The following is a 14,979-nucleotide window of genomic DNA, read 5'->3' on the forward strand; positions in this document are numbered from 1 at the left end:
TAACATCGAGTTCTTACGCCCGGAAAATATCGATAACACCTCCACCAATTTTTATCATGTGGCGGTCTTAATATATATTTTCTTGTGGCTCAGGATTTATAAATATATAATATAATACCATGACATCGCAATGAAGGGACTTATTATGCGACATTTTGTACACATGTGGACTTTTACAGGCATTTTGAACAAGCTTAATGGCAGCTGTACCTACATATTCTGGGATGTAATATATGACAGGTAATTTCTAGAAATAAAATGTACCCGGTTTGTGTACCTAGCGAACGAAGTATTTGTATTTGCAGTCATATGTGCTCGATATATAGCTTGTGATAAGAAGGTTACATTGCAAAAAGAGGCAAAATAAAACAGAACAAAATATACGTCGGAAGAGAACTGTCTTTGCAACTACAAGATTGTTCAGGTAAATTTAGTGAACATCAGATTATTTTGTTAAAAAGAGTCATCTCAAATAGATGTGATACTTGAAGAAAATGTTCGTCATATCAGCATTTAGCTTAGTAGCATGAGTGTCCCCTGTGTCTAAGGGTATGGATGTTTTGGTGTTACTATTTTATGGACATAATTGTGATGTCGTTTGTTTTCATAAGTATATATGTGTATAACCATTAATTTCTATTTATCGATTATTATTACATTACATAAATTTCAACCTATATAATTCAGAAATAGTTTGTATTCTTTTCCTACAATAAGTGCCTTGATGCATAACCTCTTTATTAATAGCTAATGACATAACTGGAGATAAGCGAGTGGTTAGTCCACTTGTAACTCACAAGCCTTGTATGGCTCAAAGAGTTTTTTCATAGAAGTAGGAATCCATGCCTTATTTCAGTTTGCGCCGTTACTAGAGCCATGGGGCAAAAGATCTGCTGAGAGTGATGTTGATCAGGCTATTATTCCTCTAGCTGAAACATATATAGGTCATATCGTTTAATAAGGTCACTTTTAATCCTAGTTTGGATCAATCAAGAATATTTGATTTCAGCGATACTCTTTCGGCTACTCATTCTCGTAATTTTAATCCGGTAATAAAATACAATCACTAGTTGTCTCACAGTAACAATATCTTGAGAACTCCAGTTTGTTTTAGAGACTGATCATCGAAACTGATGTTACACAAGTACCAGCATGTTATTTTGTTAACAATATTAACCTTATGAGAAAATAGGGGTACCTGATGTACCAACCGTTGATGAGTGGTTACTCAGCTATCAAATTGTTGTTTTAAGTCCTACCAACAGGACGTTCATAATCTGACCCAGAAACTTCATTTGTCTGGTCATTAAGCAGTCATTAAGACCTATCAAAAGATCGTAAGTCGTTCTTAATGGGATTTGTACCTGCTTGTTCTGGGATGTAATATATGACAGGTAATTTCTAGAAATAAAATGTACCTGGTTTGTGTACCTAGTGAGCGAAGCATGTGTATCTAGAGACACATTTGCAGTCATATGTGCTCGATATATGGCTTGTGATAAGAAGGTTACAGTGCAAAAAGACGCAACATAAAACAGGACAAAATATATATCGGATGAGAACTGTCTTTGCAACTACACGATTGTTCAGGTAAATTTAGTGAACATCAGATTATTTTGTTAAGAACAGTAATCTCAAAGAGATGTAATACTTGCAGAAAATGTTCGTCATATCAGCATTAAGTTTAGTAGCATGAGTGTCCCTTGTGTCTAAGGGTATGGATGTTTTGGTGTTACTATTTTATGGACATAATTGTGATGTCGTTTGTTTTTTAGAGTATATATGTGTATAACCATCAATTTCTATTAATAGATTATTATTACGTTACCTAAATTTCAACCTACATAAGTCAGAAATAGCCTGCATTATTTTCCTACAATAAGTTCCGTGATATAAAACCTCTTTGCCGATTGAATGTGTTCATTTATTAATAGCTAATGACATAACTGGAGATAAGCGAGTGTTTAGTCCACTTGTAACTCACAAGCCTTGTATGGCTCAGAGAGTTAATTCATAGAAGTAGGAATCACCGCCTTATTTCAGTTTGCGCCGTTACCAGAGCCATGGGGCAAAATATCTGCTGAGAATAATGTTGATCAGGACATTGTTCCTCTAGATGAAACATATATGGGTCATATCTTTTAATAAGGTCACTTTTAATCCTAGTTTGGATCAATCAAGAATATTTGATTTCAGCGATACTCTTTCGGCTACTCATTCTCTTAATTGTAATTCGGTGATAAAATACAATCACTAGTTGTCTCACAGTAACAATATCATGAGAACTCCGGTTTGTTTTAGAAGCTGATCAGCGAAACTGATGTTACACAATTACCAGCATGTTACTTCGTTAACAATATTAACCTTCTTAGAAAATAGGATTACCTGATGTACCCAAGGTTGATGTATCAACTAGACGTTCATAATCTGGCCCAGAAATTCAGTTGTCTGGTCATTAAGGATTGATTGATTGATTGATTATTTTTAACGGCGCATCAGCACTGTAAGGCTATTTAGAGCCAAACAAAATGTTATGTGTATAATCTTTTAAAAATTATAAAAGTCTCATATCGACCAGCGATATAAAAAAACCAAATAGTTCAAATTAAAACGGTAAGATGATAACGGTGCAAAATAAAGCTTCCTGATCAACGGGGGATTTAAATGTTGTATGTTAATATAAAAATGCACAGGGTGAGAGCATAAAAGTTAGGGCTTAGTGTAAATATTCACTGCTTTCAGGAACTCTATAATACGAGTGACGTTTATAGTATCAAAAAGTTCCTTCATGTCACGCACATTGTAATACTGATTGCGCGTAGGTTGCAGGTCAAAACACTGTTTGACAGTGAATGGTTCATTGCAAGAAACGCACTCTGGTGGGTCGTCACCTTTATGTATGTGGGAGTGGGTGATATAAGTATGACCACTTCGGATTCTTGCAATAACTACCTTCTCCCTACACATGGTTCTGTAGGCAAGAGTCCATTCTCCTAGAGTTGGCTTGATTGCATGAAGTTTGTTATTCAATGCATCATTCCATGATGCCTGCCACTTCTGACATAAGGACCTTCTGACACTCAGTATACGGTATTTTAAAGTCAGATGGTTCTTGAGTAAGGGCCATTTTAGCAGCGCGATCCGCTTTTTCGTTACCTTTAATACCAATATTGCTACGTAACCAACAGTATATTATATCGTGGGAGACACTCATCTCGGTATTTTTGACGAAAATGTTTTTCAATAATGGATTCTCCAGTTTTCTATTGTGTAGTGACTGCAGTACTGATAGTGAATAACAGAAGATGATGCTGTTTAAAATACGTTTGCTTTCTATATGTTGCAGAGCAAGGTCTATTGCTCTGATTTCGGCTGAAAAAATTGATGCTCCACTGATAAGCGAACTTGCATTGTGTGATTTCCACAAAGGAAGGCTGCATCAGCCTTTTCCTCATCCGTTGAGCCGTCGGTATAAATTCTTGTGTAGTTTTTATATTCGCTGAGGAGTTCTTGATAACATTTGTGGAAGACGGAAGGGTTTGTCTCAGATTCTTTTCCATCGTGTAGCATAAAAAGTACTTTTGGTTGTTTAAGTAGCCAGGGTGGTGTTTCGGAGATGGACATTTTCTGAATTTTAGAAAGATCATTTTTTATACTGTCAAGGCTGATTGATATTCTAATGCCAAAGGAAGGTATGGCGTTTGGTTTATTTTCGTATAAGGTTTTGTATTGCGTTGAAAAACAGCCAAGAAAAGCAGGACTCAGAGGGTTTGATTTTAATTTGAGAGCATACTGTGCGGAAAGCATTTCTATACGATGCGATAATGGTGGTTCGTTCGCTTCAACTAGCAGGCTTTCACACGGGGATGTTTTAAATGCTCCCAGAGCCAGTCCTATTCCCTGATTATGAAATGGATCAAGCATTTTAAGATAAGATTTTCTGGCTGAACCATATACAACGCAACTATAGTCCAGTTTGGAGCGAATAAACGTTCTGTATAAATTCAGGATAACTTTTCTCTCAGCACCCCAGTCAGCGTGCGCTACTACTTTAAATAGGTTAAGTGCTTTTAAGCATTTAGCTTTCAAGTTCTTTAGGTGTTGAATAAAGGTCAGTTTTCTGTCAAAGATTATACCTAAAAATCTGTTTCCTCAACAACTGAAATAGGTGTTCCGTCCAGCGTGAGGTTAGGTTCATCGTGATTTCTTCGTAACTGACAGAAATGCATGCATACCGTTTTTGATTTCGAGAATTTGAAACTGTTTGCATTGGCCCAATTTTGAATCTTGTTTATATTTTGCTGCAGTTGTCTTTGAATTGTATGCATGTCCTTTGATCGATAACATATTAGAAAATTATCAAAGTATAAACAGCAATCCACATCAGGAGCCAAACACTTGGTAATGCTATTAATTTTGATGTTAAAGAGCGTCACAGATAAAATACTGCCCTGGGGCACACCCATCTCTTGGTCGTGCAGATCTGAGAGGGTAGGGCCCACTCGTACTTTGAATTCTCTGTCTTAAAGAAAGTTGGATATGAAAGAGGGCAGACGGCCTTTTAGACCTAGATCGTGCAGGTAATTTAGTATCCCGTACTTGCATGTCGTGTCATCGGCCTTTTTTAAATCAATGAAAACCGCTTCTAAATGTTCTTTCTTAATAAATGCATCGCGAATAAATGTTTCCAGTCTAACCAGACTATAATTGGTGCTACGGCCATATCGAATGCCACTTTGGAAAGGAGATATTAAATTATTAGTTTCCAAGTACCAGCCAAGCCGAGAATTGATCATTCGTTCCATTCTTTCACACACACAACTGGTGAGTGCAATGGGTCAGTAGCTGTTGGGATCTTCGCTATCTTTACCGGGTTTGGAACTGGTATTACAGTTGCTTCTTTCCAGATTTTTGGTACATTACCAGTAATCCATAAATCATTGAACGGTTTCAAAAGAGATGTTAATGATGATTCTGGAAGGTGTTTCAAAAACTGGTAATGTATTTCGTCAGGCCCAGCGGATGTATCATGGGCCTTATCTAAAGCCTCCCTAAGTTCGATAGTGAGAACAGTTGATTACATCTTTCCGAGTTGTTGGATGTGAATTTTCTTTTAGAGTTTTAAGTTTACGAAAGGCTTCTGAATAATTAGATGATGATGAATTTTTTGGAGAAACTGTTAGCAAGAGCATTTGCAATGTCACGTTTTGAACTAAAGTTGTTATTGTTCTGTGGCAGATATCAGAGAATGTTTTGTTTTCTCTTTCCGTTCATATTTCTTTCATGATGCTCTTTTATTTTCTTTTATTGTGCGTGGGGGCTTTGGCCCGGACAATACGATATATATTTAAGTTTTCGGGCGTCGGATGATTATCAATTTTTTTTTAATGCTTCTCGGCGTAGTCTAATGGCTTCCTTACATTCCGTAGTGACCCAAAGTTTTGGGGTTCTTTTACAATTCGACGAGGACTTGGGAATGGATTTTTCTGCAATCTCTAATAAAAAAGATGTAAAATGTTGAATAGGGTCATTAACATTGAAAAATCAATCTGCATTCAGCCTAGTTTCACAGTGTGTTTCAAATTTAGTCCAGTCGGCCTTCTTTATATTCCATTGTGGAATTACGTCATCAATTGTAGAGTTAATATTTTTAAGGAATATTGGAAAGTGATCACTGCTGTGAAGGTCATCAGCGACCTTCCATTCGTAGTCCAAAAGCAGCGAAGGAGAACAAATTGTCAAATCGATGCACGTGTATGTACCCGTTCTTGGGTGTAAATATGTCGGTGTTTTCGTGTTATATAGACACAGATCGTGTCTAGAAATAAAGTCTTCAACTTTGTGACCTCTGTCACTTATATCATTTGATCCCCATAACATGTTATGGGCATTAAAGTCCCCGAGTAAAACAAATGGCGCGGGAAGCTGTTGAACAAGGTTGTCTAATTCGTTTGGTTCTAGGTTAGTGTTTGGTGGTAAGTAAATAGAGCAAAATGTAGTCACTCGATGAAGAGTGACGCTTACAGCAATGGCTTGTAAATTTGTGTTTAAATGGATGACGCTATGAGGGGCTCTGTTGTTCACAATAACAGAAACTCCTCCTGAGGCCCTATCAACATTTGGAGAGCAGGTGTTAAACAGGGAGTAGTTTTTAAATGTGATGTTGTCCTTATCTTTGAAGAATGTTTCTTGAAGGCATAGTACCGCAGGATCATGTTCGTTTAAAAGTAGGAGAATATCATTGTAATTTGCTTTAAGTCCTTGACAATTCCATTGTATGATAGTGTTTTTCATTATAAATTTAAATTAAAGATTGTGGAGCTAGGTTAGATCTTTCGCAGAGGGAATTTGTTTGGTTATTTCTCTGGAGGAAGTACGAGGAGGAATTTTTTGTTTGTAGGTCTGGAGCTCCCTTGGGCGCATGGAGCAGTTTCTTCTGCATCCATGCTCTCAATGTCTCCAAACCTTTTTGATCGAGTCATCAGACCGACCCCTTTTGTTGCTTGTTTCCATGAGATTTATTTTTGTTTTTTTTGGTGATTTTCGATGGTTGGGTATTGTTGAAAGTAGTTTGTGTAGATGCCGTGTTTTTCTGTGCTTGGTAATAAGGGGTATTAGAGCTTGGTGTTGAATCGGGTAGATCTGTCTGTGTTTGAGCATTCTTCGTTGTTTTACAATTGCTCTTCACTACAGTAGAGAAGGAAAGGCCAGGATGGGCTGTTTTCGCCTGTACAAGTTTACTGGCTTCTGGCTGATGAGAATGGTCTCCGCATCGGCCACATATTTGGCTTTTTGAGCAGCCGTCTTCGTGATGCCCGTATTTTTGACACTTATAGCATCGAAGGGGGTTTGGAATGTATATCTCAACCTTCACTTGCAAGAAGCCAACTTTGACCACTTTGGGTACAGTTGGCCTGTTTAAGGTGAGTACAATGGTGTTGGTGTCCTGCAGATTATTATTACGTTTGATACGTATTCGACGGACTGCAGTGACACCTTCACTTTTCATTCCTTCAATGATATCTGCGTCGGTGACTCAAGCCAAGTCACGACAGCGAATCACGCCTTTGGACGTATTGAGAGTGGTGTGAGTGAATGATGTCACTGGGATATCAAAGAAAGTTTTCATTTTCTTGATATTGTCTGTCTGACCTCGTCGCTCACACTCTACAAGAAGGCAAACCGATTTCATCCTTTTTTACGCTCTTTAGTGTACCAATCAACCCGGTTATAGTTTTCTCGATTACAAACGGAGAGAGTGAGGCAAGCGATTATGTGGCATCTTTAGATTGTATGACCATGAAGCGTGGAAATGACTCCACACTACATCAGAGTCAGTTAACGGCTTCGTACGCTTGTTTTGATTTTTTTTGTGGAAATATCCATCTTGGCTTGATTAAAATTCAGCACCCGTGCTCCCCGCCCACCATGGAGCCCAACAAGGGGACACTTTTCAAATGCCAGGGATACACAGATGCCATGCTCAGTTTATAAAATTACCTTTGATTGACCCTGAAGTCGCCAGTTTCTAAGGTCGGTAAAATTACCTCCCCCCCCCCCCCCCCGATTGACCCGTTAAGCCACCGCGTTCTACGAAGTCTTCCAAGACTTGGGAAAGGGAAAGATAAAGGAATAGAATATAGGGGCAACGGTGGTATCAAGAGAGATACATGGAGAAAGATAAAGAAGGTGAGAGAATAAATAAAGACTTCCTAGGGCTAGACATGACCAGCCGATTTGTCGGAACCGGGCCCATCCCGACCACCCGTCTAAGAGAAGTAGAGGCCAATGTAGTGTATTGCATGGAAACCCTCTGCTCAACTACCAGGATCCTTTCCTCCCCCGACACGGGACGCAACCAACGGCAAACAGGTTGCCTCTACTTAGCTGCCTTTTACGACACGTAGCGAGGCAAGTCGGGCCAATTCTACAACCCCGGACCCGCAGGGGGTTGGTCATTAAGGAGTCATTAAGACCAATCAAAAGATCTTAACTCGTTCTTATTTTGCTGGAAATTATAAATTATGTTTCTAAGTATTGTTGAATCCGTTATTCTTGCTAATTGGTAGGAAAACAAAATCAGAAGATACTTAATGTTCATCTGCAACCTATTCCTTCATTTGACGAACCATTTTGTGTCGCCCTTTTACCTAAGATCAAGTTAGGTAACCAATACTTATTTACGATTCTTTTGTGTGTCCGTAAGATTTCAATAAGTTATTCCTTGGATAAATTGTTTTTAATACATTGTGATCTTCATAGAAACAGACTAAAATATTGGGACTAAGACGTTCATTTATTCTTGTATCTTGTTTGAGAAATCAGATGAAGATCCTCTTCAGATTAGGTATAATTTTCCGTATAAAGTAAGAAAGAAAAAATGAATTAATCACAGCAATACTCCTGGGTGGAAAAGCATATACTCTTTTGTCATGAAAATATATTATGTGAGTATGCTGACACAGATAGCCACGTAAATTAATCATTTAATTTAGCAGTCCCGGTTCCGCAGACTAAAGATTTAAATGAAGATGTTAAATTCGACTGTAATGACACTGAAGTGACTAATCATTACTATTTGGAAATATTGGACAATCTGGACCAGATATTGTCGCGTTTGCTGCCATAAGAGATGAGCGAATTAAAACAACTATTAAGATAATATGATTACGTGTTTCTAGGAATTCCAGCACAAAAAGTAGAATCTGTTATGACGTAGAATAGTAGATTCTAATCTAATGAAACAATATCATTACAGATTGAATCCTCTCAAACAGAACGCATTGAAGAAAGACATTCTGTATTTGCTGGATAATTACTTCATCGAAGCAAGTAAATGTAACTGTAGTTCACCGTGTTTTCTAGTGCCGAAACAAGACCATACTTTCTGTACGTGTAATGATTAAACAAAGGTAAACTGTGTCACCAACACATATGTATTTCAAATACAACGAGTTGATGACTGCATTCACAGAATTGGAAATGCAAAGTATGTCACGACGTTTGAACTCTTCCTGGGATTCCGGCAAATCCCACTTACGGAAGAGCAAATTACATTGCAGCATTCGTGATTCCAGAACTTTACCAATATAAGGTTATGCCGTTAGGAATGAAAGGTTCCAATATCACTTTTTAACGTTTGATGAACATGATATCTCCGGTATACGAAATTTTGACTCGTATGTTGATGGTGCCATAAACCACAATGACATCTGGAAAGATCACTTGGAAACCATCTGGAAGTTTTTTGATTGCTTAGTGAGTTGAATTTTACAATTAAGTAAAGGAAAAGTGACTTTTGCCGCGCTTGTTTTATATTTTTAAGATTTGCTGTGATTTATGGTCAAGATAAACTTTTAGAAGTCTAGGGCGAGGCTGTCTCTAAATTGTCACTACCTATAAAAAAATTTGAGCTTCCTATTTCAATTATTTATACAAAAGTGTGTGTTAATACAGGTTATCGGCCGAAAATGGTGGAGGCAATTAATATCAAAAGGATACTTTGTAAGTTTAACATCGAATGGATGACTACATACTAGAGAGTGGAAATTGCATATCTAGGAGTCTATTTCAGTTGTATGCTTACCTTGTCTCGATACTATAAAACACAGTTCAAATGTGAACATCTTCATTTTGATTGGATGCGGTGCCTTACCACTGCATTCAATGAAATTCACAGACCCGATCGATCCGCCAAGATGTAGATAGATTAACATATCGGAACCCTGGATAGCGAAGATATTGAGTCGCTTGTATATGTGAATTATTGTGCGGAATCATTTATCCATGATATTACTCATGGTCTTGCAGTACTGTAGCATTCATTTTAAAGCACGGATTTACTGTAAACCATTCGAGGATATTTGATTAATAGCTCCATTTGATTTACCGTTAGTTCATTTAAAGGACTTTTGGATATAAAGTATAGTGCTTCTTATGTAGTTTTGATACATCAGGACGTTACAGGTGTCATTAGGAATACGTTTTGGACATATTCAAATTAATCAGAACTATACGAATTTATAGAGCTTTAGGAGTTTTAGATTATCAACTATTAAAACCTTAATATACATTATGCTTTCTTGTTATGTAGTTTAACCACTTAGAGATCAGATCTTAACACCTTCTGAAACAATCAGGACATCCCAGTAACATCTTCCAGTTCGACAGTTTTGGACAGTCGTTTGTTACCCTGATCATAGTAGAGATATGATCAGTGAAAAGAGGATCACGGTGATCAAAATCTATTGATTTAACATTCCCAGTAGCATGACTGACCTTATCGAAAGACTGACAAATCTGTGTATCAGCGAAAGGAACGCTATCTTGATCGACATCATTCTCATTAACTCTGTTTGCCTTAGCACTGGTAACTGTACAAGCGAGATATACATCAAAGATTTCAATCTTATCAGGATCAGCTTTCTAATGCTTGTCATTTATAAGTATATTAACCTCACCCTTCTCGCCAACTTGGCTACTGCGTATTAACAAATCAATACATCCGATAGGAAAAAAATGAGTCACATATCCCACATTTTTATATCCTCAAACTAAATCAGATGCCAGAATTGATACAGTGGAAGTGAACAATAACAGAGCTTTTCTCTTCTCATTGAAAAGGAATAATTTCACTAGAGAAAGACATTTCTAACAAAGGAAAAGTACCGTATAAGAAAACCTCTGCTAAGTTCAAGTGTCCCATAATATTTTAAAAGGTTTAAGTTTCGCAGAATTACCAATAAGTCGTATACAACCTTTCGGAATGAATGGTGCATAACTATCCATATTAATATCAGACTTGGGTTTATTTGACAAAACCAATGTGTTGCTTTTAATATAAAAGCGCGACGTTGACCTGTTTGAAACAAGAGCAGTTGTAATAGGTTTGACAATATTCTATTGCTTATATTTCATCCTCTAGCAATCGGAAATGATATGCCCTTTCATAGGAAGAGATAATGATTTTGTATCTGTCATGTAAGTAGTATGAGTTCTAAAATGTGTGACCAATTAAAATTTGGAAATACTCGTATGAGACTGAGCTGATTTATTCTAGTAAAGTACTGCTGATAGGAAGACCAACAGACAAATGAAACTTTGTGAGTCAAGGAATACATTTCAGTTGTAAGCATTTGTTTCAAAGGTTTTGACCGTTTTGCTCATCAGTATAGGTCATGACATCATTATGGACGTAAGTATTGGGTTCATCAATTAAAACGAGCTGTCTGAGGTTATCGTAATGTTGTTCAATCTTCCCTGCTGAGCACCAGCTATTAAATAGTTGTCAGTTCAAGATAGGTTTGTCCAGTTTCAATTTTATAATTCACAAACCTTTCTCGATATGCCTCTGGTACCAATTCAAAACCCTTCAACATACAATCCTTAACCACATCATAATCAACATACTCTGTCAATATTTGTATTCGCCACTCCCTTTCTTCTTCCTGCGTTTGCAGTTCCATCATTTCTTTCTGAAACTGCACTTTGTTAATTCCAGTTCCATCTGGGTTTTCGTTAGCCGTAATTCCTTTCATTTCCAAGCAAATACAGAGGATGGTAACTAATCAAAACAAATACACTATCATTCAAACTTTTTCACATCAAATAAAGAAACAAAATAATTTGTTTTATTTGTTGCTATTGAGTAAAAATACTCCCCATATATCAAGCTCAAGCAACTAATCCTTTTACATAGACGAAAACCCATTTTCTGGGGGATTTAAAATAAAGTTCACGACTTTCGATGACGTTTTGAATGCTTATGCGTTTCACTAAAGATTTCTTATTTGTGTGAGATAAAATTCTTTTCCCGAGAAAAAGACATTTCTAGACTATGCAATTTCTATTTTTCAGAGATAATTTTTAAGATTGTTTACAACTTTTAACAAAATTCAGATCCCATACGAACCTCCAACTCCTCTTATTACTCTGTAGTCTTAAACTATACAACAGAAAGTAGAGAACCTACACATTTTGTTAAACGTGAAAACCATTTAATTTCCTTAGAAGCCAAGTAAATATTTAACAGGAACTTAGAGTATAGTGAATTATATATAAAGACACAGAAATTATAAACTTGAAAACGTTTTGGTTAATATTGGTAATGATGGATCTATTGTAACATTAAAACCTCAATAGCATTGTTTGAAAGTTTGCCGTAGGGGATAGTACAAACAGAGACCAATATTGCGTGGTAATATATGGTGAAAATATTTTCTTATTAGTTTGCATATTCGTATCAGTTGATGAGGAAGGTTGGCACCACTTTGATTGATTTCTTTCACATAAGTTGCTTTCTTCATCCTGTATCATTATATATTTATGTCGGCTCTGTTAAATACCCGTGAGCAATGTAGGCAAATGTACCATAATGATGAAGACCACATGATGTTGCAATTTGATAAATGTATAATCTAAAAAAAATCTTTGGAATGTTTCAGATAAGAAATGAAAAGTGTCGCCGAGGTTCAATACTGTGAATTCATATACTGTTTCCTCGACTTCTGCGGTTTTTACAAAATTGAAATAAGTTTATTTTGTATGTAAAATGAAGATCTATCTGACGCAATAGGAATAATCATAACGTATGCAACCAGGGACATTTGTTTTTGTTTGTAATGACCACAACCCCAACCCCCAAATATAAGGGGGGGTAAGATCTAATTCACTGTGTATTGTTTACATCATTTCATTTGTCGAAGTACAGGTCTTCATATTTACAAGTTTTATTGAATTTAAATTAATTCTAGGCAAACATATCTAACCATCTACCATGCCATTCTACGCTAATCTGACTCTGAAGACATTTGTAATTATGATTTTGTTGCGTCATATGTAAATTGAGTTCAGTCGCTTTCTCGTGCACAGCTTTGTCATCGATCAGGGCGGATTCGTACGAGGCAGTGCCGGGGGAAGATATGCTAGGAGTTGGGACAAATTAAGCGCAAAGCAACCTGAACGTTTCCTTGAGTAAAGCTTTCTTACAGTTAAATGGTTACAATTACGGACAGGAAAATACTTAAACTTATAGGAGTTTCCATCGGCTTCGCCACCGTTCCAGGACCCCTACTGCAGTTTTCATCTCGCAGACCCCTCGTCTACATGTTTAAGCCAGCATCTCCTCCAATTGATAGTTCTATATCCGCACCTGGCGCTATTGATATTTAGTCACAAAAAATATTCTAGAAGTGTAGATTCGTGCTTTAGAGTCAATGATGATTGAAGTCTACGCATTTAAAGAATATTATGTTTTCTATTCGGTGTACAGAGAAACTCGCAACAATATTCCCGATTCGTGCATATTTATATTGAATTGATACTTGAACACGCAGTGAACCAAGACCATCCTTTGTGTAAAGATAAATATATCAATAACTATGAAATCATCTTATGTACCTGTCATATGCTAGGAAACAATACAGAATTTAAAGTGTATATTCCTAACTAATTGTCTTAAAATACAAACAAACCCCCAAAGAAAGAGAAAAATACATGTTTAAAGTAAACAAAATAAAATGTCAATTAATGACAAGCTTCATATTGTATCAAGACATAGTTAATTTTTTTAAGTATAATCATTATAGCGCTATCAATCTTCTTACCTCTCTCTCTCTCTCTCTTCTAAAACACAGCGGGTGAGAGTTCAATAATCGGATTAATATAACCTAGATTGATTAGTAATGGTGAATATCGAGATATGACAACAATTCCTCCCTACATGTCCGTCTGTGAAATTTTTCGTTCGTTTTGTATATATATATATATATATATATATATATATATATATATATATATATGTTTTGTTTCCTAATGCATATAATTCTATAGTCAAAGTATATTATCTGAATATGCACTTCTAATAATTCAGCCAAACGGACTAGTAGAAGGGGATATACTGTCGTTGCTACCTCCCCCAATTTACTTCCACCGAGTGAAGTGAAACCTGATGTTTATCACTCGGCAACTTCTGAAATCCTATGCAAATTGTGTTCGCATCCGAGTATGCATTTCAGAAAACGTACGCTCTTTTACTGGACGCAGCCCTCAACCACGATATTTCTAGCGCGCAACAACATAACATTAAGGCCTCACACGAGAACGCAACGCAAATACCGTGACTGAAATCTACCTAAGCAGCAGTAGGGGGTGATCCGACAGAGCGGGTGAGAAAAAGAAAACGGAATGACCAGCGCATGGTAACATAAACTATATGTGATACAACGTGATGTTTTTTATGCTATATAAAATAAAAATATTATTTTACCCAAATAATTAGCAACCAATCATAGTTAAGCAGGAGGTGGCCAACCCACCAGGTGGAGACCAGACATGGGTGAAAAAGAAAAAATGATACATGGTAACATAAAATATATGTGACACATCTTGATGTTTTTTATGTGCAAAGGCTCTGTTTCAGTAACCGATCATTGTATATTTTTAATTATTATTATATTGTTATAAGCAGCAAGAAAGCAAAAATAAATTGTAGAGGCCGAGCTTGTCGTCTGTGCCAGTTTATTTCTCAATTCACCCCCAGTTAGGTTTGTTTGCGCCAGTTCATATATATTCATGGGGCCCCTTCATGTGGTACACTTCAATGAGGTTTTCTTATCTTTCCAATTTTCCATATGCATTTCTGGCTATATCTTTCAAATATTTCTGGCTGTATCTTTCATGTATTTCTGCCTATGTTTATCCCGGGCTATGTATGGGCTCTTTACCTCTACGGTCTATTTTTACTATAAAGGGGTGGAGGTAAGGTGTTTTTCCTTATGGTCATATGGACATACCATCCGGTGGATTCCTACATACGAAACGAAATAATATAAATTCATACGGTTGTCCATAAAATTCGTTCAAGCTATGGTTCAATGGTCAACAGGATATACACTGATTTCCGATTATTGTTTTCATACCGAGCCCCGGGCGAACCCGAGGTGGTGCAATACGACACCACCACTAGTTTCGACTGTGGTA

Source organism: Sinohyriopsis cumingii, unplaced genomic scaffold (assembly GCF_028554795.1).
Source record: "Sinohyriopsis cumingii isolate HCF-2022 unplaced genomic scaffold, ASM2855479v2 utg000348l, whole genome shotgun sequence".
Lineage (NCBI taxonomy): Eukaryota > Metazoa > Mollusca > Bivalvia > Unionida > Unionidae > Sinohyriopsis > Sinohyriopsis cumingii.